General features: G+C 38.3%; 1 long non-coding RNA gene across 6 annotated transcripts in view; it reads right to left on the bottom strand.

Moving 5' to 3' along the window:
- The window catches only part of LOC109547513 (uncharacterized), a 268,139-nt gene that overhangs the window by 232,693 nt on the left and 9,422 nt on the right, over positions 1 to 26,024 (bottom strand). For all 6 annotated transcript variants that reach the window (XR_012329812.1, XR_012329808.1, XR_004524070.2 and 3 more), the window contains exon 2: positions 19,296 to 19,401. This is a non-coding gene — a long non-coding RNA (uncharacterized lncRNA). The remainder of the gene's footprint in view (positions 1 to 19,295; positions 19,402 to 26,024) is intronic.

The raw sequence follows: 26,024 nt of genomic DNA, 5'->3' as shown, positions 1-26,024 counted from the left end.
CAGGATATTAGGGGATATTAAAGTTATTAAAAATATTAAAAAAATAGCAAATCAATAATCACAAATTTCAAAATATAACTATAGAATGAGGTGAACATAGTACTGTTTAAAAAGTCACAATTGTAACTCCCCAGATACACCTGTATTTCATTTTATTACTAAAAATAGAATAAAGTGAAAACGGATTATACTTAAGATTTGATTTATTTTGCAACAGTGGCTAAGCGTTTGCCAAATGCATAGAACGCACTGAAAATATGGCAGACTTAAATTTTCATCATAATTAGATCCTTTTGGGTCTGCCTGAAATTGCTTACACAAGAAGCACTTAATTTTTCAGAAGGCCAAGGAACTAACAAAGTGTAATAGTAATTAAGAGTTACTGGCAAAAGAAATAGATGGAGTGTGTAAAAGGAAGCATTTGTGGCTTAGAATTTTCAACCAAGCCAGGAAAGAAAATTCTCTCATTTAACCTCAAATACAAGTTTGATTTTTAATTAACATAATGATGTTATTCAAATTAGCTTCAAACATATTAGCACATGTACACTGTACAAAGCTCCCAGGAACTATCGACACAAATGCTGATGACCTTCTCCATGACTTGAAACACGTTTTTGCCTCTCACTCAGAGAAAGAGGATCTTCCACAGTGGAGTAATAGCCTAAGCAGATTTCTCAGTAGAGTGCACATTTCCAGGAAATAGTCAAACTTGGGTACACGTTCCTGGAGTGGATATATATTTATATATACTGGATGAATTTCAGAAACGCCAGGTTTCAGGCAGCAAAAGATATCTCCTTTATATTCAGAGAAAATGGAGGACATCTAAAATAAAATCGATTTAGGACCTAATATAATGCAAAATTTTATTATGTGCAGACTTTGTTATAACCCAGGTCCCCACTTCGTGATGTGGGGACCATGATCTGTAAGTCTATAGATACAGAGTCTGTAAGACCATGTAAGACCATTGTCTTACATACTTGGTGTCAGGACTTAATTAAAGAAGGGTAAACTTTAAAGGTTGAGGAGTTTAAATTCCCTGAAGGTACAAATGCTTCTTTACTGCTTCTCTGAACCCATGAAAAATTTCACGTAAGAATATTTAAAATTTTAAGAGAACTTACATATTACTTACTTCTAGAAAGCTTCTAGATTGTAAGTTAACACCATCCCATCCATTTTAAGAATATTTTTAAAAAGTATTTGACCAAGAGCCAGCCTGTGGTTAAATCTAAATTGTGTAACATAGTAAAGAGCCCTTTCAGTCTTAATAAAGTAGTGTGACAGTCACTGCCCGAAGTAAGAGGCTATGTCACCCCCAGGTACGTCCCCTTCAAGGAGTTCCTCAGAGGAGCTAGGATATTGGTGAGAAAATTGTTTGGCAAGGTAAAAGGAAGTTAAAGGTGGAGACCACAAAGCTAATGTGTTAACTCTTTGAGTCTTATCAACATCCAGGGAAGTTTATCTGCCAAGACCCTGCATTACCTACATTAGAAAGTCCTAACTTCTTGGCATGTGACATTCAAGGCCATTGGCTTCAGAACTGTCACCTGAAGCCAACTGTAGAGTCTTAGTTCCTATCTCCTCTCTGTAGACCCACCAACTACTCATTGGGGATGTGGTGGGCACATTACATCAGTTCATACACCCATGAGATTGGTCCCCCTCCCTGGCCTCTTCCTGAAACATTCTCTGGCATTCCTGACAACTGCTCTTCACCCTTCCAGGCTTAGATCGAAGTTTACCACCTTGATGACACTTTCCCTGAAACTTAGGCAGTATTAGTCACTTAGCTCTTTGTGTACTATTTACTATAGCACTCGTTACATTTTTACTGTAACTATTTATATTTTTTCCTGACAATACCAGACAGTACAAAAGGCAAGGATATTATGTTATTCATCTTTGAATCCACCAAATTTATCACAGTATTTATCAAAGTGGCCTTTAGGGTATCATTAAGGTATATATGAAAAAAGTTCAAATTATGCTTGAAAATTATTCTACTAAAGAAAATTAAACAGGTTTATTTCCTATAGGACTTCTTAGAATCCCCAATATGCTAATTTACACTAATTTATACTTAATATGCTAGGTAGCATAACATGCTGGATTTCAGTTCTTTGGTTATGGAGTCTTATGTAGAAGAAATCTTTCCTATAGAACATACCTTGCCAGTTGCCTTCTTAGGACATGGTAGATACCCTGAAAATGTTTGTTAAATAAATAAGTAAAGAATTATTTTTTTATACTATAAGCTATTTATTTTATCATAGAGTTTGGATTTCTCTGTGGAAATACTGCTCAGTGGTTAACCTGTTCATTTCGAAAATTACTATTTCTGCCTTTTCTGGGCAATGGCATTTATGGCAAATCATACAACTTGTATGCATCTCTATTTTCCTATGTTTGGAGCAGGTAATAATCACCTCGACAGTGCTTGGGAATAGTTTTGAAGTGCTCTATCCTGCTGAAGTGCAACTTGCAGTGAAGACATATGATTATTGACTAAAGCCATTATATAAAAAAATAACAGCTTGCTCGGCTATGGATAAAAAGACCTGGTCTGTGTCATTTTGCCTGAGATATGATCACTATTTTTGGCCATCATGAATAAGCCTTTCATTTTGGTTTAGTGGTAGTTCTTATATAGAGCAAACCATTTCCTTGAAAAAAAAAAATGTCTCCTTACCCTAAACTGTCTACCATAACTAATTCTTTCAAAGTCATTGGGAAAAAATAGACGTATTTTCTGACTTTGGTGTCTGGCTCAAGATCTCTCTAAGTTCCCTGAATATATTTAATTAAAACCTTCATATAAAAATCACATGAAACAGATTTTTGAAGCCCTATAATCTGGGCTATTTGTAGGAGCCATCACCTTGCTATAGACAGACTTCTCTTGGTGGAAAAACCCTCTTAACCAATTGCCAACTAAGGGTCACTTAGAAGTATGCTGGGCCCAGTTTTTCATTACTTCTTATTTCACTGTGGGTTTTTCTTATACTTTTAAGCTAGCCATTAACCCCATAATTAAAATGTCTTTCAAATAAGGAAAAACAAATGTTTGTGTATTTCTCACTCAACTACAAATTAAATGCATATTTCTTTCTGTTGCTGATAAAATTTTAATATTTTAGTTAGTTCTTAAATGCATATTTCTAACTAGATAGACTAGATGAAGTAGGGCCATTTCACACTAAGGGAGCTTGTTGACAAGAATATCTGACCCTGGATATTTCAATTCCCCACCTGGAGGCTAAACTTCTGAACTGTTTATCCACTGTCATGGTCTTTGTTCTTTGTATTTCCTGGAAAGTGGTATCCATGGAGAATAACTGTTGCAACAAAACAATCTAATTCTATTGCATTTTTCTATTGTATTTGGTGAACTTTGTGTGTGTGGGGTGCCTGTGAAACCAACATATTCACTCATACTAACTAAATGAAAATTATTAAATTTGGATTCCATGACTCATTCGCTAAGTATTTACCACAGACCTACTGTGAGCCAGGCGACACTCTAAGAGGCACTAAACATACAGCAACGAACCAAACTGACACAGTCTCTTCCCTGATCAAACTTGCATCCTGCTCTTTTGCTCAGCAAAATATGCTTTTTCTTCTGCTTCTCCTCTAGACCTAAGTATCCCTTTCCAACTTGTTACTTTTGTCCTGTGAAGTGCTTCAATTTTCTGTTTCTTTGAACCAATTCAGCTCTGGAATGAGAAAAATAATAATGCTAAACTCCATGAAACTAAGCAGAGACTCAGGTGATAACTTATAGGGGGAAACGAAATGATTTCCCTCCATTTACAATGGCTTGAAGTTAGCATGTATCTAAAGTAAGCTCACATGCCTGACCATGATCACTAAGGTAAACAGACTTTATACCCAGTCTCCCAGCCTTCCAAATCTCTGTTCAGTAAGAGACGACCCTTTGTAACATTTTCACTCAAAACTATTTCTGAACCTTGTTCTAATTTCTCATGCATAAAAGTACACAGAAATGTATGTGTATGTGTCAATCTCAATCTTCCAATTTATTGACACATACAAACTACTATATATAAAATAGATTACTAATAAGGACCTACTGTATAGCACAGGGAACTCTACTCAATACTCTGTAATGACCTTTATGGAAAAAGAATCTAAAAAAGAACCAATATAGGTATATATATAACTGATTCACATTTCTGTACACCTGAAACTAATACAACATTGTATATCAACTATACCTCAATAAAATTTTAGAAAAGAACACACAGGAGACTGGGAATTCATAGAGTATAATTTTGCCTCAGATAAGTCCCTCTAGTATTGGTCTGAACCTTGCTCCCTCATGATACACACTGTTAAGGGAGACCTTATAACCTTGTAGATTTAGATTCATCATTTTAGAGCCAGAGGAGACAACAGGGAACTTGTCCCCATCTCAGTTCTTTGTCCAGGCTGTATCCTCTTTATTCCCAAGTGTCCTTCATCAACACGGAGAACACTCTGCAAATCTATGCAGCAGCCTATTATGATGATGAACCACTGACATTTGCATTTGTAAAACTAGTAGTTCAAATGTACATTTTTGTTTTAAAAACAGTGAAAGTTTAATTTCACAGAGAGATAATAAAGTTTCTTTTCCCCACCTCTGACAGCGCTGGCTTCAATCTACTAAGCAAATAAGCTGTTCAGTTATTTAGGAATATGTCTTAACACCAATCCGAAGCCTTCACTTTTTCCTTCTCCTTTAGAAACCTCTCTCTGTTCCTTCATGCTCCTCATCTCCTCAACTGGAGGATCTAATTTGTCTTCTTTCAAAGTCTATTTCCCTCTGCTCTTCTCCAGCCCCCAACCAATTACAACACTCCTCAGCTACTTGACAATTATAAATAAGTGCTTTGATCTATCTGCCTTTGTGTTTGCTAGGAAATGGGTCACACTTCCTTTAGAAAGTATAATTAAAGACTTGTTCTAGTCAAAATAAAATACTCCATAATGAGCTTCCACAAGTGGCTGGCCAGTAACAGAGTGCGTGTTGGTGTGTGTGTGTTCGGGCGCACGCACGTGTGTGTGTGTGTGTGTGTGTGTGTGTGTGTGTGTGTGTGTGTGAACTTTAACACCCTGAGAGTCACACATTCTATTAGGGAGGGCTGGAAAGGCAAATGGGCTTTGGGGATCTATAAATGTGCCACTTACCTCTACGGACAGCACTGCAATTTCTCTAAGGCTCACTTCTAAGTAAACAAAAGCGGCTGTGACAGAAGTTCCTAAATTTTGGGTGTTTTTCATTTTTTATTGAAATACAGTTGACTTACACTGTTGTGTTAGTTTCAAGTGTACAGAAAAGTGATTCAGTTTTATATATATATATATATATATATATATATGAATACTCATATATATTTTTTCTTAGATTCTTTTCCATTATAGGTTATTACAAGATATTGAGTATAGTTCCCTGTGCTACACAGTAGGTCCTTGTTGGTTATCTATTTTATATATAGTAGTGTGTATATGTTAATCCTAAACTCGTAATTTATTCCTTCCCCTTCTGCTTTCCCCTTCGGTAACCATAAGTTTGTTTTCTATGTCTGTGAGTCTATTTTTGTTTTGTAAATAAGTTCATTGTATCATTTGTTTTAGATTCCACATATAAGTGATTTCATATGATATTTGTCTTTGTCTGACTTACTTCACTTAGTATGATAATCTCCAGGTCCACCCATGTTGCTGCAAATGGCATTAATTCATCCATTTTTTATGGCTGAGTAACATTCCATTGTATATAGGTGCCACATCTTCTTTATCCATTCGTCTGTCAATGGACACTTAGGTTGCTTCCATGTCCTGGTTATTGTAAATATTGCTTCTATGAACATCGAGGTGCATGTTATCTTTTCGATTATCATCTTCTCTGGATATATGCCCAGGAGTCAGATCACTGGGTCATACAATTTTGGATTGAAGCTGTGCCAGAGGCAGGACAGATGGGAGGAGTGTCGGGTGGTCGCTACTCCTGCACTGACTCTTCTTATTATTGGGGCATAGCCGGCATAGGTTGGGTTCTCTGGCTGAAGATACTGAGTTTGGAGTGCACAATGTTTACTATAAACACCTGTGAAGGTAAGGTGGAAAACCAAGATCTGGTGGGGGTGGGGGGAATCAAACTGCACTAACCATAATGTGGGCCCAACAAAGCCGCTTCTAAACTTGTACCCATGCACCCAACCTCTGGTGAAAGAATTAGGCTTTAGAGTGTCAGTGTTGGACTGAAATGGCTGAGCCTTTATTTTTCTCTGAACCAGTCACCAGATTCCAGCAGCCCTGGGGAGGGAAGACGCTAACAAGTAGAGACTGCCTACCGACCACAGCTGAGCAACAAGTTCTTCCTTGGAGGGGGATCTGAGTGGTGCATCTTTGTGCCTCCACAACAGCTAAGCAAAACTGATTACAAACATAGACGCACATAGGAATAATTTCAAAAGAATGTGTCTCCAAGTTTGACAACACAACGGGACTCCTCTCCTGCAGAGCCAGCTAAATAGAGTAAGTCACTGATTCCGTGGCATTACGTGAGGGACCGTGACACCTCCTGTACACCCCTGGAACTTATAGCTTCCAGATGGATCCAGTAGCCTTCCTGTGGAAGCACAGTAGGCTGTCAACTTAACCCAGGAGTTCTCTCGACTATTACCTGTAGGCAAGGGAAGCAGTCTTCCTATATGGTTTTACTCAGTTATGCAATCACTCACTTGCTCATTTATGCAGTAAATAATTCACTCATCTTTCCTTCTGCCTACTTCAAGAGTGTATCTGAGTAACGTGGAACCATCAAATTTCCTTAGAGGTCAACCTCCTCTTCCATAGGTGCCCAGACTAAAAATCATGCAAATGTACCCAAGGCCTCCCATCTAATCACTGTCTAAATTACGACCAGAAGTCCTTGTGTTTGACTCTTAATCCATTGTCACCAGACCTAATTCCTCCCAGAGTCGAAAACATTACTAAACTATAATACTATAATGGAAATACTATACTACATACTAATACTAATACTATACTATACTATACTACACTAATACTATACTATACTATACTAATACTATATACTAATATTATAATACTATAATGGAAAATGTAATCAAATTAACTTTATTCAACATTATCTCCTAAAAATTCCTCTGTAATAAGAGTTTAAACTCAAGCCATAATTTATCTTCATATCAAATGATTTAGCTATAATAGAGCAAATATATTTAAACACACACAGGTTTGCTCAGTGTATACAATAAATATAATAATATTAATGAATAATAAATGCATTATTAAATCAGTCCACTTAATTTATGATGACTATATCCAAACAAATATATCTAAGTGAATCATGTCATACTTTCATGTCTTGACTATCATTCCAGATCGCTACGGCTGAATTGCTTGACGGTGATACTAACTGAATTGATTGGCGATTTACCAATCCATTTTTTTTTTTGAATATCCAGCTCCATGTAAATGTGGATTCTATATGACTTAATAGGATCATATGGTCCTAGGAAGAAAGGTGTGCCTGGTTCTAGTTCTATTTATTCATATGTTGTATTCTAAGTAAACACCAAAAAAATTAATTCTGCTAACAATGATTACCATTATTGGGTATTCACCATATGCTTTAGAAATTGCATCAGATTGTATACGTGTATATATAATAGTATATACGTGTATATATAATAGTACACTTAATGTATCTTTTTATGTGTGTATATTAATATAATTTAATAAAATAAAAAATTATTTAAAATTTATAAATATTTAAAATTTGTAATAAATATTTAATAAAATATTGATAGATATTATCTCCATACCAACTTTCCTAAGATGAATTACTATCCTCATTTCACACTTTATAGAGGAAGGGTAGGCTTAGGGATTTTAATAATTTGCCCAAGGTCACAAAACTAGCAAGTGACAGAGCCAGGATATCAATCCAGGTAGACTCGGCCTGAAAGTCTTCACTTGTTTCCCATTATTATGCTTGGGAACCCGGACCCACATTTTGTGGGTGATTCACTGAATCTCGTATTATTTTGCCTCCAGTAGCAAATCCTCCAAAGTGGAGTTGTTAGAAACTAGGGCTCTTGGATGTCCTGAGCACTCAGCTCATAGCCACGTGGCTTTTCCTGTCATAGAAAGGCTCAAATATATTTTAGATAATAATAAATCTACTTGGGAAAATAGGTCTCGTAAGAATAGTGCTCTTTAAAGACCTTCTTGCATTAACTCGTTATCCATCTATCTGTTAGAGTTGTCTATATCCTGATTCCAGCCTCATACATGGACGGTGTACGAGTTGCTTCTGTTGACTGTGTTTTTAGGAGCCCAAAGATTAAAATCGCATTATACAGACAGGATATAAACAGGTGAAAAGTTCACTAAATAAACAGCAATCAAAATAGCAATAAAGGACCTAGAACATTCACCGTGTCCAGATACGGATGAGAGAAACAATGGAGGTCAGCAGAGACGGATATAGACTGAAAGAGAAATACGTCACTGGAATAAACTGACCTGACCATTTCAAACATTTAAAGGTGTGGATAAAATGTTGACAGGTAAAGAGGGAGGGCTAAGATTGTGGATTGAGGCCAGAATATGGAGGATCTTCAATATGAGGTCAGGAAGTTTGGACTTTGTCCTATAAACCCGGAGACATTAAGTGTGACTAAGTAGGACTGAAATTATCAAAGTAATGCAGTAGGAATATTAGTTTGGTGACCATGTGGAAGGTTACCGAAAATGGAAGAAATAGGGAATTTATGGTGGAGTGGCAGTGCCAGCCTGAGTGTAAAAAGTGATGGGTGGACGGCTCTCTAAGGTGAGTCCAGGGGAAGGAGGTATAGGTTTGTGAGTCTCACAGATATACTGACTTCTCTAAATGTTGATCTTGTGAAATTCAAATTACTATTACCTTAGATTAGCGAGGACAACTGGCGACATCTGGAGAGATCTGGGTTAGTCACATCTCCGGGGCCATTATAGGCACCTAGTTGGTAGAGGCCAGGGATGCAGCTAAACATCCTACAATGGATAGTCCAGCACGACACCACCACCCCCCCACCTCCTTCATCAAGGGAGAATTTTTGGTTCAAACTGTCAATAGTGCTGAGGTGGAGAAACCCTGCCTTAGAGTGGAGTGGTCTGCATTGCTGTTTTTTTGAGCTTGCTGTATTTACCACGTACATTTTTTTTTTCTCAAGAAGCTCAGCCTTTAATAGAAGCATAAAATTATCTTGTTTGGATAAATATTTCATAATAAATTCTAATAGAAGGAGAGTGCTTTTAAAAACCTACTTATAGGGAATTACTGGAGTGAGGCAAGGAAAGAATGAATTTTCTGGTCCTTCTTACAATGGTCACTTACATTAAAACATCTCAATGACACTACATGAGGAAAATGTATAAAAAGGAGAAATCTTGACTATGTCTGTTCTATAGGAACTGATCCATCCTCTCTTTTTATAGCAAATCAAATGTCCTTTGCAGCTCCACCCTTGACATAACCCAAAAGCTGTGATAGATAAGGAGAGAATAAGCGTATGAGTGGCATTGCAGATTCTTTGGTCCAACCTGAGGAAAAATGATGCCCTGACTAAATGTTTGTTTATTTCCCTGAGGTCAGTCCCCATAATAGATACCTCTTTTGCCCTTGTATCTGCCCTTCTCACTCTCCTGCAAAGATTTCCCAGATAAAGTACAGAAAAGAAATCGAGGAAGATCTGGGGTAGTGGAGGTGGTGTTTCTCATACGTCAAGAAAGTCCCAGGCCATTTTCATCTTCTGAAACCTCTGCTTCATTAATAAAATAAAATAAAATAAAAATGCCAAGACAGCATTACCAAAAAAACTTGTTTTAATGTAATAATTTAGCAAACTATGACATTTTGTCCAAAGAATACAATACTGTTCACAGGGAGATGAGATTTATAAAACTATTCATTTATAGTCTATCTCAGAGAGTATGATCTGATAATGGGATGATGGGACCAGGTTGAAAGTTGTACAATAAAAAACGTCTTCTTTCAAACCTGAGCATCTCCAGAATGTATCTTTATCATTTCAAGATAGTATCAAAATGTCTAAATTTGTTAATTGAGTTAGTTACTAGTGAACTCTGGACACTCCCTCCCACAGGAACCCTCACGGGCTCTGAAGGAAGGAGGAAGGATGGAGAAGAGCACTGAGAAATGGCAGGTGAGCAAAGAGACACTCCGTGGTCCTCCTCCAGACTCCAAGTGTTGGTGAGTGCACAAGATTGTGTTGAAAAGGGAGTGGCTGTCAATCACCACCAAAGTGGATGTGGCTGGTTTGACTGCCTAAGGGGGGAACACCCTAAACTGGAAAAAAAAATCAATTTGAAAACTAATATCGCTCTTTTATTCATTTAAGCTATTTTAATTTTATAAATTACTGTTTTAATTTTCTTGATCACTATGAACAGTGACTTTCACACTATTAGAGATGTGGGAGATTTTCCACTTTCATTGTACTTTTCTAGATCTGGGAACACCAACTCCCTGCCTTCCCAGGATACCCCATGGCTGATGGAGTATCCTGATGGATATCCTGAGCTCTCCTCAGTCTAACCCTGCACACATTTCTGGACCTCCAACTATAATTTCCTCACTTAGGATACAAATAAAATTATTTTCATTGAAAGAACAGGGCAAAGGAAAGAGATAACGATTGAGTCTATCAGGTGCTGGACCAGTTTCGGCACATTGTCACATTTATCCCGCCTCAGAAATCCATGAGATGGCTGTAATTAGCACTATTTTGCAGATGAGGAATCTGGGGCTCAGAGATGAATATGTGAAACTTTGTAAAAATAATGAGTAGTGGGGCTAGATTTAAGTCTGTCTGCCCCTCCAACTTCTGCTCTTTCCACTTTTCAGCACCCCTTTCTTTTAATTTAGGAAATAAAACTTCTGTTCCAGCCTAAAGGAATGACCAGCATCAGTGGGTGGACACAGAGCATTTAGAAAAGGAACTGAAAGCTTTCCTGCAGCCTCTGAAATCACAGTGAGTGGCCAGTAGTGCACCTGCTGCGATGGGGACAATAGCTCAGAAATTCCATCCCTCAGCTGGAGAATCTTCCCACAACACAGAGATCTGTGGTTGTTTCCATCTGACATTTCGGTACCTGAGGAGGGAGCCTTAATGATCACGTCTGCAATTGCTGGAGGTTCGGAGCTCAGCTTATCTAACCCTTCACTTAAAAAATACAGCCAATGGGATCCAGTGGGGTGAAGTGACCTCCCCAAGGTCACACAGCTAAGAAGGAAAGGGGCAGACAGGAGACCAGGAAAATCAACAAGCTTGATACATGTGGAAGTTCTCTATGACTACTCTATATGTTAATATGAGACTTTGCTGAAACAGAAAATAAATGACCACCTGAGTGTCTTATATAACACAGAACTTAAATGTATTTTAAAGTGTTGATCATGATTCTAACATTTAAAAGTTTAAAGCAGTAAAAATGCTGACAAAGATCAAATACTGTAATCCAAAAAAATCATTAAATACACTTGGAAGACTTAAGAGTGTAACCTGAACAGGATCTTGAGGACGCCTTGGGACGTGTATAGGACACGAACAGGAAACGTCTGCCTGGTACCAAATGTTCCTCCTCCGTCATCCATGGTGACAGCATCAATTATGACCCTCGTTTGCCCCCGAGACCTCACATGACCTCGGAGTCCTTCTGAGCACTGTAAAAATGAAGTGACTTGGCATGCGAGATTCAAACTGTTTCCATCCCTGAGCTACCAGTGAGAGAAAATGGGCCGAAAAGACATCCACGTGGGACGACATGGGCCGGTCAAGGGGAGTAAAGTTGACTAGGGTACCTGCATCCAGCTTCCAAACCGCAGAGTGTGAAATTAGCATGAGGAAGACTCTGACCAAAAGCTTCGAGCAGCTTTGTTCTTGGATAAGTCTTCCCCGTATTACAAGTCATCGCTCCAAGAACCTCATAGCACATTTTTGAGAAATGTTTGAATTCCTGGACCATTACCCCTTTGTCTGTCAGTGAAGACATGGTTTCCTCTTTGCTTCCCGCATTTTGAACAGGGCAGTTTGAAAGGTTTGAACGTGTGCTGAGAGACTGGGACAGGACTCACTTACAGATTGAGGCACTCAGACAATTCTACATCAAGCTACTCCTCAGCATCTGCACATGCCCAGATGTCTGAACAAGTAAAGACCTTTTTTTTTTTTTAAAGAGCATTTTCAGCAGCTTCAAATTTCTATGCATTATACATTCCTGGAACCCTGATAACTTCCAAATTGAAGCACTCTGGAAAATTTGAAGAGCTTGAATAATTTTAAATTGCTCTGTACATGGCTCAGAGCTTCTATACTTCACCAGTTGGAGAACCCTCTAGGATTTTGAAGCATTTCAATAATTTTAAATCAAAGCATGTGCATCTAGGCTTAATTGTGTATTTGAAGTTTGACTTGTAGTCACCTCACACAGGCCAACTGAGAAATAAAGACAATTTTCATTCTGAGACATTTTTCATCACTCACTTTCATCTTCAAGGGTGTTTTTAGTTGGGTTTCTCTCTTCTGTTTGTGATTAAATCAACATGGCCAAAGTAACACAGGCTGAAGAGGTACGTCTGCTCCACAAACAACTTAACCTTGACTGTGTCTGCTACACTTGAACTTGAAAATGTCAGCACAGCAATGTGCTTTGCTCAAAAAATTAAAGCCACATTAGCACTAAGGTTGACATTTGGCTGTTACACTAAATATCACAACTGGAGAGATTTGACAGCCATGATAAAACCTCTCCTGGTTCCTAAATTGAACTAGCTATGATCACGAGAGACGGGGAGGGAGATATTCAAAATGTGAGGCACTAAAGAGCTTTTATTTTAAAAGGTACAAATGATTGAATTTAGGGTAAAAAGAAGCCCCTGAGGTTACTTATCAAGTCTACAGAGTTATACTACCTGCCTAAATGAGTGAATAAAACCTGTGTACGTTGTAATTTTGGATGCACTGAATTAGCTAGCCTCCTACATCCCTTATAAAGGAAAGACGTTTAAAGTAAAAATGAAATTGAATCTCACAGAATAACTCCATGGGAATTCTCCACATGAACTATTACAGGATATGACCTGTACGATACATCGCCCTACACAGTCATAAATTAAATTTACTGTAACAACCATACAAAGAGAGAAAAAGGACTCACAGAGTCAAACAATAAAAGCAAGACTAAAATTAAGGGTATTGATCATTTGACTCAGAAGTGAGAGCACAAAACCGTAAAGTGATTAATAGTATTATTATTAGTTGAGCTCATCCAGCCTCCTATATTCCCAACAGAAAATTGACATTGTTTTAAAGGTTCCACCAACTGTAATTTTTAATATGTCTTCCAAATGTTTTGTCTCATCAGAAATAATTTTTAATTCAATATAAGGATTTATTTAAAATAAGTGTTTAAGTTTCATGTTTGGTGGAGGGAAAGCCCACAGTTCATCTAATTCTGGATTCATCTAATTCTGGACTCTATTCCCCAAACTGAGAAGATTGGAAAATGTCCTTTCCCACTCCAAGTTCTCAAATGATTAGCCACGGGTGCTTCTTAGCAGCTAGGACAAGGGGAAAAAGAGATACATGGAAAGTATACCTCTGTTTTTAAATAAAAGTAAAGACTTGATTTTAAGTAGAGGTTAGGGTCAGGCCAGGTCAGACGTTTGATTCCCCGGGTCAGGCCTCTTCAGCCTGTGACCTACCAAGACAGGCATCATGTTCTAACTCTTCCCTTGACAAAAGCAGCAAAAACAAAGCATTTTAATACAATCGGGACTAATTAGGCTTCCAAGTTAGAATAAAGGGACACTTAAAAAAAAAAACAGACATAAAGCCTTTCTTATTTTATGGCAATTAAAAAGTGCATTGTGATTAAATACGGCATGTGTGAAAGGTGACATGAAGCAAATTATCCTGGTTTCCAAATTTCAGGAAAATCATTTTCCCAAACTAATAGGATTACTCGTCACAAAGAATGTTGAAACTCTGCTGTTTTATATGCCAGCAAATCCAACCAAGGAAAAAAGAAAACAGAAGGAACAGCCTCAAGAAGAAACATAATATAAGAGGCTCATGGGGGGTTGTATTTGGCCCATTATGTACAAGTGAAAAATCCCTTTGTTAACTGTATGTCTTCAACAGACTTTTATGGCAAAACCTGACAGACCAGTCTCTGACCAAACAAAATCCCGGACTGGTGTACACTTAGGAGATCTTGGTCTCAGGCTCCATTATTTGCAGGAAAGAAGTGTTTGTGTATATCATGAATAAAAATTATGCATTATTGATTATAGAATGAACATTCCAGCATAAAATGCATGCCACCTCGTTTGGAAATTTGAGACTTTCATGCCACAGAATTTCTTTTGTGCCTTTGAGGCATATTTAATTCTTGTGAGGTTCAAGAAATGTTTTGTCTCTTTACTCTGAAATTCCTATTATGCTAACTCTTTAATTTTCAGTAAGTGAAGTTGATCATATTAATCATCCAGTAAAATAATATTGAGGAAATAAAAATTTTAGAAAATACTCAAAATAAAACTGTTGAAGGAATAACTTACATCCTATTACCGTATACATCTTTATAGATAACGCCACTGCAAATATTTTAAAGAAATAGACAAAAAGAAATTTAAAAGTTATTTTTTCTGGTTTCATTATTTCTTTTCATGTCCAAACTCTGGGTACATTATTAAACTAAATTGTTTATTTCTCCATTTGCCTGAGCTGAATTATAATATAATTTTAGTCAAACCTCCCCAAACAGTAAAACCTCACTAACTATGTGATCATCTCCAACAAATGTGCTGGTGGTGTGTGTGTGTATGGGGCTGGTGGGGGGCAAGCTATCACATTCCCTCATCACACGGTTCAGTTAACAGCATAGAAAAGGTTCACAACTCAATGAGCTAACGCAGACCCTAATTTTTTCACACATTTCAAAGTCATTTCTGAATATGGTTGACACAACATAGAACATAGTCAATGGTAGTAATGATTCCCTTTCTATAAAATACACACCGGTTCTTATATTTATATGCTGGGCATAGATAAGGACAGTGCAAGTGAATGTAGAAAAAGAAAAGATAGGGTAAAGGAGCACTTCGGAAGGCAAAAAAAATAGGTCTTTGTGATGGAATGAACACCCACAAGAAATAAATGGAGAAATCAACATTTAACTTAAAAATTTCAGGAAAAGAACATAAAAAAAAGAATGTATATATATATATATATATATATATGTATAACTGAATCACTTTGCTGTATAGCAGACATTAACACAACATTGTGAATCAACTACACTTCAATTTAAAAAAGTCATAAGAGTGGCAAAAACTTTTCATGGATGGAAGGTTGATATTAAAACAAAAGAATGAACTACAAGTGTAGCCTGAGGTATAAGCAGTACATGCGAAGTGTTACCAATATGTGTGCATTTATATTTCATTTCTTTTTCAGGTGGAGAGTCTGAGATACATTTGAAAACCAGGAAACAAGTCAGTGGACAGAGGGAAGGGCTCAGTAAGCCCAGCCAGAAAACCAGAACACCAGAGAACATTTTTTTTGCATTGTTCACAAATAACAGTGATTAAACCACAAGCCCAGAGAAAGAGTTTTTGGAATAGGTGGCATGTAGATTCCTAGTTCCCTTTCAGTTGTTGGACCAAAGGGTTTCCAAGAACAGATGGGAGAATGTCTAGCATCCTTTTGGCGATCCTAAGAGCAACTCCTTGGATTGTCCATGGGACCTACTGGAGCACTATCTTGGCACACCCCACAGAATATTTGTGTGACACCAATTAATTGGCTTATCTACTCCCACTTTGGGAAGTCACATATACATTAGACTCTGGCCTAGGTAAAAAGAAGACATTTTATTAACATGCTGCAGGTATACTTTGCAGGTCAGGTTGGAACCCCACACTCTGTTGCAGAGATGACCATAAGTAACATGAAAAATTCATGAGTCTCTTCTATGTTGTATTAAGAGAGAGAAAAAAAAAACACTTCCAATTTAGATAGCATTGGTTCAGTGGTTTAGTGGAAGTTCACAATTGAGAATTTCAGCCTAATTAGTTTTGACAATCAGATTAACATTAGCTCTAGCTTATATACATTAGCTTTCCTAATATAACTAAGCCTAGAGTGTTGATTTGAACCTCACCATACAGAAACCTATGTAATGCCAATAACATCTTGACATTATTAGGTTGATTCTAATACAAGGGATTTGGAATGCTTTGCAAACATTTTGACCATTGATTACGATTTCAGATTAAGAACCCACAGCAAAATGAGATGTCATCACATTACTTATTTTAGCTACTCAGGGATAAAAGAAAGAATGGGCTATAGGCAGAGACCATATAGGGTGATTTTTCAGGTCCTGAACATCTTGCAACATTGCACACCTCCTTCTTCAACACTTAAAAATATTTTCCTCAAAAGATCTTCATTCTATCCAAAATCCAAACATTAGTCAATCTATTTTGAGTGCCAATTTAGAAGATTTTTAAAAGATATGAATGTGCCTCTCTAGAAAGAGACACGTATTAAGATATCAATAACCATAAAGTCTTTAGGGAAAATTCGTTTACTCGGTTAGTCAGCCAATTATCTCGCAAGTTCCAGCGAGCCAGTTTCATTTCAGGGTATGTGGGGAAGTCCAGGCACGATCTGGGCAGAGCAGGATTAAGAGGTCAAGACTACGTGAAGGACCGCATATTGTCCCTCTGTTAGGAGGGGAGAACGAGTCTGGGCGGAGAGTGGACGGTGTCAAAGAAAAGTACATGGCAGAGAGAGCATCTCGACAACTCATTCTGGTTATCTGGTGCTGAGAAGTCACTCCATCACACACTGGCTCAGAACAACCACGCTCACTTCATCGTGCCTCATAGTGTCTATGGATCAGGAACTCGGGAAGAACTTGAAAGTGTGGCTTTGGCTCAGAGCCTCTCATGGGGTGAGTCAGCCAGCACCTGGAACTAGAGCAGAACAGTGCGGGGACAGCTGGGGCTGGAGGAGCTTGTCTCTCCACGTGGTCTCAGAAACTCCACGTGATCCCTCAGTCGGGCAACCTTAGGGCAGTTGGACTGTTTACACGTGCATGAAGGTCTAAAGGGTCAGTACTCTGTCTAGTACACAAATTAGAAGCTTAAGAACCTGTTATAATATAGCCTCAGAAAGCCCAGGGCATTGCTTCTGCCATAACTTATTGGTTAAAATAAGTCCCAAAAGTCTCCTCATTGGGAGGAGAGTCAAAGTCACGTTGGAGGAAAAGAAGAAGAGATGGAAGATACTGTGGTCACCATCTTGGGAAAGCAGTTAGCCCTAGCCGAGGACCAGCTCTGGACATCACTTTTAGCTGACGTCATCCATTACATAATCATATATATACTCAGCACAATTACATCTGTACGTGCCAACAGATGCAAGCAAACTGCAGCTCACTACATCTCTAGGAAAGGATGCTCACTAAAGTCATATAAGATCGAAAGAATAATATCTGCAATCAACCAATAATAGTTCACATTTCTTGAAAATGTACTATATGTCAAACACTGTTAAATAGTTCAGATACATTAGATCATTTAATTCCTCACAATAACCTGTAATAAATATATATATAAGGAATTTGAGATTAGAGAAAAGCATTTTGCTCCCATTTCTGTAGAGTATAACTAAAGTTCCCATGGTCTTTCACACCTGAAGAGAGAGACCTGACAGCTCTAAATTCATAGTCCTAATGGTCTAATCTCAGGAATAGAGACAAATCATAAATTGACTAATTCTTACTAAAATTGCAACACAGAACCAATGCAGCTTAATTACTAATGTGTACCACAAAAAAATGGAGAACATTTTCTGGGGAGGATATACAATCTGAAGCCTCTGTGATTATAACAATGTCTTTCCTCGAATAAAAACTTACAAGACATGAGATGGTGGATAAACAGAAAATATGCAAAGTGAGGCAGAGAGAAAAAGAGGAGGAAGAGAATGGGCAGAAGTCGTTTTTGAGGAGATAATGGCTAAGAGTTTTCCTAAAGTGATGAAAACACATTGACCCACAGATTCGAGAAGCTCAGGAAACCCCATGAATGAAAACTGGAAAAAAAATAACACACTTAGGCACATCAAAATTCAAATGTTGAAAACCAAAGACAAGACCTTAGAAGCAGATGGAGATAAATGACACGCTACTTTTTAAAATGTGACGTTATATCTGATGACTATCTTTTGAAGATAAACAATAAAACCTAGGAGAAGGACAATGAAATTACATCTGCTAAGGGCCTAAAGGGGTGCAAATCTGCCACTTTATAATTCTAATCCCTCAGTAAACATCCTTCAAAAACAGAGGCAATATAAACTTATTTTCAGATACCTCACCACCTAAAAAAGAACTAAAACAATATGTGCCAATTGACATGCACCGTAAGAATTACTTAGAGTTCCTTTAGACTGAAATGAAATGATAATAAGTGGAAGAAGAAAGTTCCAGAAGAAAGGAAGACCAGAAAAGGTAAACTTGTGGAGAAATATGTCACTGTGACTTTTAAAGCAAGAGTGATAATTCTGCCTTGTGAGTTTATAACATAAGAAGAAATAAAATATGTATCAACAATACCAAAAACTGTGGGTGGGTAAATTGAGTTAAACATTTTAAAATTTTTTTACATCATTCAAAAAGTAGTCAATATTCTAATTTAAGGGAGATTGTAAGAAGTCAAGGATACATATTTTAAACCATGAAAATAAAAATGTAATTTAAACAGCTAACAGAAGAGATAAAATGAGCAAAAAGTCACTAAGTCTAAAATTATACGGACATGCCTAGAATAGCGAAGTCAATTTTGAAGATGAACGAACTTGGAGACCTTCCACTATCTGATATCAAGACTTACTGTAAAGCAACAGTCATTAAGACAGAATATGTATAAAAATAAACCTATGAAACACAACAGAGAACACCAGAATGGTTTACAGTTTATAACAGAAGTTCCATGACAATTCAGTGGGGAAAAAAATAATCTTTCAACTAAATGATTCTGCAGTAAGTGGATATCCATATAGGAAGAAACAAAGAAAGAAAAAGCAAATGACTCCTTGTCTTAGATCAGGCTGCAATAGCAGAAGACCACAGACTGGATGGCTTATGAACAACAGAAATTTATCACTCACAGTTCTGGAGGCTGGATGTTCGAAATCAGGGTGCCAGCGGGGTCAGGTCTGGTGGGGGACTGCTTCCTGCTTGCAGACTGCCAACTTCTCATTTTATCTTCACATGCTAGGAAGAGAGTAAGAGGGTTCTCTGAGTGTACTAATCCCATCCTTGAGGGTTCTTTTTAAAGTCCTTTTTGTGCAAAACTATGATAAAACGATTATTTTGTGTTGGATAGAACAGGAAAAACTGCAGAATTTACCTGAATTTCAGCTTTCTTGGATTACTGAATGCATTATATTTTTCAAATTGAGAAACTTAGCATTTTTTTTTCACAGGCAAAGATAGAAATCAGATGTCTGCTCTAATGCCTAAAACAGTTGATTTGTTCCAAATTTTATTCACTGACCTAAGCTTACACTGGCCATGAATACAAGGTGACAATTTCACATATGTCATTTTTAATGATTTATATTCAAAGTATAATAAAAAATAATCTTCAAAGCAAATTCATGAGAAAACTCATTTCTTAAGTCAGCACTCAAAGCAGACAAGGAAAAACAAAATGGAGGAGCATTTAAACGACATGTACCACAGCAGGCACTGTAGTAGGTATTAATTATATTTCCTGTGTTTCATAAAGCTATGGATAAACATGGTGACCTGATAAAAAGGAAGGAAGGTCAAGAGACTTAGATGTTAGACTTTCTCTCTACTAAGCTGTGTTACTCCAAGCTATTCAGTGAAATTGCTGTATAACTTAGCTATTGCTTAGAAAAGGCCTCAACATACAACTGCATTACAAAATTTTTGTGATGTGGGCAACCAACATGCAAGCGCTCTCTGTGTTGATGGGGATCTTCAAATGGTGTCAAAGCAGGGTCCTAACTCCCACTCTAGAAGCCAAACGGAAGGAAACGATTCTATTTATTCTCTGTCGGTGGAATGACTGGTTTGTAGCTTAGGCTCTTGATCAGATCTTGGAATCTTAAGGAAGCACCGTAGGGATCAAGAGTCAGCCCGAAGTTTTCATGGGACAATGGTGGATTGGGGGCAATAAGGCAGCAAGAGTCCAGTGGTGACACCTGCTGATTTTGGGGCTGCTTTGCCTCAATTATTTCTAATACAAATTTCTGTAATGTGCTCTCTTGCTTTGCCATTGGTTCTGTGAGCTACGATGAATCAAGTCAATGTTTTTGCCTTTACCACTTCCCATGAGAGGCATTGGCTTCTGCCATTTGCAGCCAGGAACCTTGGCATGGAAAACAAAACATTTGTGGCATTCAACTCAGAAATGAAGTGGATAGAACCGTTTTATAAAGTTACAATCTATAAAGAGTTTAATACCTAAAAAATTGACACTACTTGCAACCTTTGCATTCTTATTTAATAATAATGTATTATCAAGTGACTATTTTTTCAAATATTTTCACATAATCAATACAAACTTGTGAGCTGTGAAGGGAAATAGATCTTAGCATGTATGTGTGGCTAACTAATTTTTAAAGAAAATTTAAAAACAATAAAACTCACTATTCAGACACAAAATTCTCATTTCTCAAATCAAAGTTCTACCATATAAGTAGATAGTGATCTTGGAAAAATGACCTGCCATCTCTAAATTTAATCTTCCTCATCTTCAGAGGATGTATTGTATTGTCAATACATATTGTATTGACAATACTTGTATTGACAATACTTGTATTGTCTTTGTATTTCTAGCAAAGTTCCTGGCTTTCATTGAGTGAGCAAGTATTGTATTGTCAATACATATTGTATTGACAAATATTGTATTGACAATACTTGTATTGTCTTTGTATTTCTAGCAAAGTTCCTGGCTTTCATTGAGTGAGCAAGTAAAGATTAATATAAGAATAAATGGGGGGGGCCTTCAAGATGGTGGAGGACTAAGACTTGGAGATCACCTTCCTTCCCACAAATACATCAAAAATACATCTACAGGGGCTTCCCTGGTGGTGCAGTAGTTAAGAATATGCCTGCCAATGCTGGGGACGCGGGTTCGAGCCCTGGTCTGTGAAGATCCCACATGCCGCGGACAAGTAAGCACGTGCACCACAACTACTGAGCCCACATGCCACAACTACTGAAGCCCGTGTGCCTAGAGCCCATGCTCCGCAACAAGAGAAGCCACCACAATGAGAAGTCTGCGCACCGCAACAAAAGGGTAGCCCCCGCTCACCACAACTAGAGAAAGCCCGCACACGGCAACAAAGACCCAACACAGCCAAAAATAAATAAATAAATACATAAATTTTTTTAAAAAATACATCTACACGTGGAACAACTCTACAGAACACCTACTGAGCACTGGCAGAAGACATCAGACTTCCCAAAAGGCAAGAAACGCCCCACATAACTGGGTGGGGCTAAAAAAAGAAAATACACAGACAAAAGAATAGGGATGGGACCTGCACCTCTGGGAGAGAGCTGTGAAGGAGAAAAGTTTCCACACAATAGGAAGCCCCTTCACTGGCAGAGATGGGAAGTGGGTGGGGGGAAGCTTCAGAGCCACGGGGGAGAGCTTAGCAACAGGGGTGCAGAGGGCAAAGCAGAGAGATGCCCACACAGAGGATCGGTGCCGACCCGCACTCACCAGCCTGAGAGGCTTGTCTTCTCACCCGCTGGGATGGGCAGGGGCTGGGAGCTGGGGTTCGGGCTTCAGTCAGATCCCAGGGAGAGGACTGGGGTTGGAGACATGAACACAGCCTGAAGGGGGCTAGTGCACCACAGCTAGCCAGAAGGGAGTGGGGTAAATGTCTGGAGCTGCCTAAGAGGCAAGAGACCATTGTTTCAGGGTGGGCAAGGAGAGGGGATTCAGAGCACCGCCTAAACAAGCTCCAGAAATGGGCATGAGCCACAGCGATCAGCTTGGGCCACAGAGATGGGCATGAAATGCTAATGCTGCTGCTTCAGCCACCAATAATCCTGTGTACAAGCACAGGTCACTATCCACACCTCCCCTCCCAGGAGCCTGTGCAGCCCGCCTCTGCCACGGTCCCGTGATCCAGGGACAGATCCCCCCCAGCAAACACACCGTGTGCCTCAGGCTGTTTCAACTTCACGCTGACCTCTGCCACCGCAGGTTGGCCCTGCGCTCCAATTATAATTACTGTATCCCACTCTCCCCCTCGGGCATGAGTGAGCCAGAGCCCCCTAATCAGCTGCTGCTTTAATCCCATCCTGTCTGGGCAGGAACAGATGCCTGAGGGTGACCTACACGCAGAGGCGGGGCCAAATCCAAAGCTGAACCCCAGGAGCTGTGCGAACAAAGAAGAGAAAGGGAAATCTCTCCCAGCAGCCTCAGGAGCAGCAGATTAAAGCTCCACAATCAACTTGATGTACCTGCACCTGTGGAATACCTGAATAGACAACGGATCATCCCAAATTGAGGAGGTGGACTTCGGGAGTAACTGTAGACGTGGGGTTTGCTGTCTGTGACTAACTTGTTTCTCATGTTTATGTTAATCTTAGTATGGTTTTTAGCGCTTGTTATCATTGGTGGATTTGTTTATTGGTTTGGTTGCTCTCTTCTTTTTTAAAATTATTATTTTTTTATTTTAATAATTTTTTAGTATTTATTATTTTTTAATTATTTTTTTCTTTCTTTTTTCTGCCTTTTCTTCTGAGCCATGTGGCTGACAGTGTGTTGGTGCTCTGGCCTGGTGTCAGGCCTGAGACTCTGAGGTGGGAGAGCCGAGTTCAGAACATTGGAACACCAGAGACCTCCCAGCCCCATGTAATATCAATCAGTGAGTGCTCTCCCAGAGATCTCCATCTCAACGCTAAGACCCAGCTTCACCAAAAGGCCAGCAAGCTCCAGTGCTGGATGCCCCACGCCAATCAACTAGCAAGCCAGGAACACAACCCCACCCATTAGCAGAGAGGCTGCCTAAAATCATACTGAGACACCCCAAAACACACCACCAGATGTGGCCCTGCCCGCCAGAAAGACAAGATGCAGCCACAACGACAAGAACACAGGCACCAGACCCCTCCACCACGAAGCCTACACAAGCCACTGAACCAACCTTACCTGCTGGGGGAAGACACCAAAAACAACGGGAACTACGAACGTGAAGCCTGCGAAAAGGAGACCCCAAACAAGTAAGTTAAGCAAAATGAGATGACAGAGAAATACGCAGCAGAGGAAGGAGCAAGGTAACAATCCAACAGACCAAACAATTGAAGAGGAAATAGACAGTCTACCTGAATAAGAATTCAGAGTAATGAGTAAATTCAGAGTAAAGATGATCCAAAATCTTGGAAACAGAATGGAGAAAATACAAGAAACATTTAACAGGACCTAGAAGAAATAAAGAGCAAACAACAGTGATGAACAACACAATACACGAAATTTAAAACACTCTAGAAGGAATCAATAGCAGAAAAACTGAGGCAGAAGAATGGATAAGTGACCTGGAAGATAAAATAGTGGAAATAACTACTGCAGAGCAGAATAAAGAGAAAAGAATTAAAAGAATTGAAGACAATCTCAGAGACCTCTGGGACAACATTAAATGCACCAATATGTGAATTATATGGGTCCCAGAAGAAGAAGAGAAAAAGAAAGGGACTGAGAAAATATTTGAAGAGACTATAGTTGAAAACTTCCCTAACAGGGGAAAGGAAATAGGCAATCAAGTCCAGGAAGCACAGAGAGTCCCAGGCTGGATAAATCCAAAGAGAAACGTGTCAAGACACATATTAATCAAACTATCAAAAATTAAATTCAAAGAAAAAATGTTAAAAGCAGCAAGGGAAAAGCAACAAATAACATACAAGGGAATCCCCGTAAGGTTAACGCTGATCTTTCAGCAGAAACTCTGCAAGCCAGAAGGGAGTGGCAGGACATATTTAAAGTGATGAAAGGGAAAAACCTACAACCAAGATTACTCTACCCAGCAAGGGTCTCATTCAGATTTGATGGAGAAAGTAAAACCTATACAGACAAGCAAACGTTAAGACAATTCAGCACCACCAAGCCAGTTTTACAACAAATGCTAATGAAACTTCTCTAGGCAGGAAACACAAGAGAAGGAAAAGACCTACAAAAACAAACCCAGAACAATTAAGAAAATGGTAATGGGAAAATTCATATTGATAATTAGCTTAAATGTAAATGCATTAAATGCTCCAACCAAAAGACACAGACTGGCTGAATGGATACAGAAACAAGATCCACATATATGCTGTCTACAAGAGACGGACTTCAGAGTTAGGGAAACATACAGACTGAAAGTGAGGGGATGGAGGAAGATATTCCATGCAAATGGTAATCAAAAGAAAGCTTGAGTAGCAATTGTCATATCAGACAAAATAGACTTTAAAATAAAGACTATTACAAGAGAAAAAGATGGACACTACATAATGATCAAGGCATCAATCCAAGAAGAAGATATAGCAATTGTAAATATTTATGCACCCAACATAGGAGCACCTCAATACATAAGGCAAATGCTAAGAGCCATAAAAGGGGATATCAACAGTAACACAGTAATAGTAGGGGACTTTAACACCCCACTTTCACCAGTGGACAGATCATTCAAAATTAACATAAATAAGGAAACGCAAGCTTTAAATGACACATTAAACAAGATGGACTTAAATGATATTTATAGGACATTCCATCCCAAAACAACAGAATACACATTCTTCTCAAGTGCTCATGGAACATTCTCCAGGCTAGATATATCTTAGGTCACAAATCAAGCCTTGGTAAATTTAAGAAAATTGAAATCATATCAAGTATGTTTTCTGACCACAACGCTATGAGATTAGATATCAATTTCAGGAAAAAAAACTGCAAAAGATACAAACCATGGAGGCTAAACAATACACTATCAAATAACCAAGAGATCACTGAAGAAATCAAAGAGGAAATCGAAAAATACCGAGAAACAAATGACAATGAAAACACGATGACTCAAAACCTATGGGAGGCAGCAAAAGCAGTTCTAAGAGGGAAGTTTATAGCAATACAACCCTACCTCAAGAAACAAGAAACATCTCAAATAAACAATCTAACCTTATACCTAAAGCGATTAGAGAAAAAAAAAAACAACCCAGAGTTAGTAGAAGGAATGAAATCATAAAGATCAGATAAGAAATAAATGAAAAAGAAATGAAGGAATTTATTGCAAAGATCAATAAAACTAAAAGCTCTTTCTTTGAGAAGATAAACAAAATTGATAAACCATTAGCCAGACTCATCAAGAAAAAAAGGAAGAAGACTCAAATCAATAGAATTAGAAATGAAAAAGCAGAAGTAACAACTGACACTGCAGAAATATAAAGAATCATGAGAGATCACTACAAGCAATTATATGCCAATAAAATGGAAAACCTGGGAGAAATGGACAAATTCTTAGAAAGGCACAACCTTCCCAGACTGAACCAGGGAGAAATAGAAAATATAAACAGACCAACCACAAGCACTGAAATTGAAACTGTGATTAAAAATCTTCCAACAAACAAAAGCCCAGGACCACATGGCTTCATAGGCAAATTCTATCAAACACTTAGAGAAAAGCTAACACTTATCCTTCTCAAGCTCTTTCAAAATATATTCCAAACTCATTCTACAAGACCACCATCACCCTGAAACCAAAATCAGACAAAGGTGTCACAAAAAAAGAAAACTACAGACCAATATCTCTGATGAACATAGATGCAAAAATTCTCCACAACAATACTAGCAAACAGAATCCAACAGCACATTAAAAGGATCA

The sequence above is a fragment of the Tursiops truncatus genome, chromosome 1, assembly GCF_011762595.2.
Source record: "Tursiops truncatus isolate mTurTru1 chromosome 1, mTurTru1.mat.Y, whole genome shotgun sequence".
NCBI lineage: Eukaryota > Metazoa > Chordata > Mammalia > Artiodactyla > Delphinidae > Tursiops > Tursiops truncatus.
This window is presented reverse-complemented; position numbering and strand designations above follow the sequence as displayed.